This window comes from Trichechus manatus, unplaced genomic scaffold (genome assembly GCF_000243295.1).
Source record: "Trichechus manatus latirostris isolate Lorelei unplaced genomic scaffold, TriManLat1.0 scaffold00008, whole genome shotgun sequence".
Taxonomy (NCBI): domain Eukaryota; kingdom Metazoa; phylum Chordata; class Mammalia; order Sirenia; family Trichechidae; genus Trichechus; species Trichechus manatus.
The window spans coordinates 12,223,316-12,224,549 of NW_004443944.1; positions in this window are offsets into that span (position 1 = coordinate 12,223,316).

Here is a 1,234-nt window from a genome sequence, read left to right on the forward strand (position 1 = left end):
AGAGGTTAATCTGTAAATGACAACAGCATCAAAACAATAAAAGAGGGACTAAATGGTGTAGGTATAGAACCTTCTAAGGAGAGGAAGGCAAGGTGATACCAAGTAATAATAGACTGGTTCAAACCTAGGAAGATAAAGGTAAATTTCAAGGTAACCACAAAGAAAGTTAACAAACCTACTCATCAAAATAAAGAGAAAAAAAAAAGTCTCAGTAAAAACAAAACCTACAAAAACAAAAGAAATGAAAAAACATCCACAAACAAAAGGAATTCAGCACAGGAGAGTAGGAGGAACAAAGAAAACTTCAGCACCACAAAAAAAAAAAAGCATTACCAAATGACAGCAATAAACTCACACCTATCAATAATTACACTGAATGTAAATGGCCTAAATGCACCCATAGAGAGATGGAGAGTGACAGAATGGATTTAAAAAAAAGATCCATTAATACTCTGTCTGCAAGAGACACACCTGACAGACAAAGATGTAAATTTATGAAAAATCAAACGATGGAAAAAATATATCAAGCAAACAGCTACCAAAAAAGAGCAGGAGTGGCAATACTAATCTCTGATAAAATAGACTTTAAAACAAAAGCCACCATAAAAGACAGAGCAGGATACTATATAATGCTTAAGGGGATGATCCATCATGAAGACATAAGCATAATAAACATCTTTGCACCCAATGACAGGGCTCCCAAATACATAAAACAAACTCTAACAGCACTGAAAAGAGAAATTGACAGCTCCACAATAATAGTAGGAGACTTCAACACACCACTCTCAGTAAAGGACAGAACATCTAGAAAAAAACTAAACAAAGATACAGAAGACCTAAAGGGCACAATCAGCCGACTTGACCTCATAGACATATACAGAACACTACACCCAACAGCTGCAAAGTACACATTCTTTTCCAATGCACATGAACATTCTCCAGAATAGAACACATTTTAGGCCGCAGAGCAATCCTCAACAAGATCCAAAACGTGGAGATAATAGAAAGTATCTTCTCTGACCACAATGCCATCAAGGCAGAAATTAACAGCAGGAAGAGCAAGGAAAAAAATCAGTTACATGGAAACTGAGTAACACCCTGCTTATACACATCACTGGGTAATAGAAGAAATCAGAGATGGAATCAAAAAATCCTAGAATCAAATGAGAATGAAAACACATCATACCAAAACCTTTGGGACACAGCAAAGGTAGTCCTCTGAGGACAATTTATA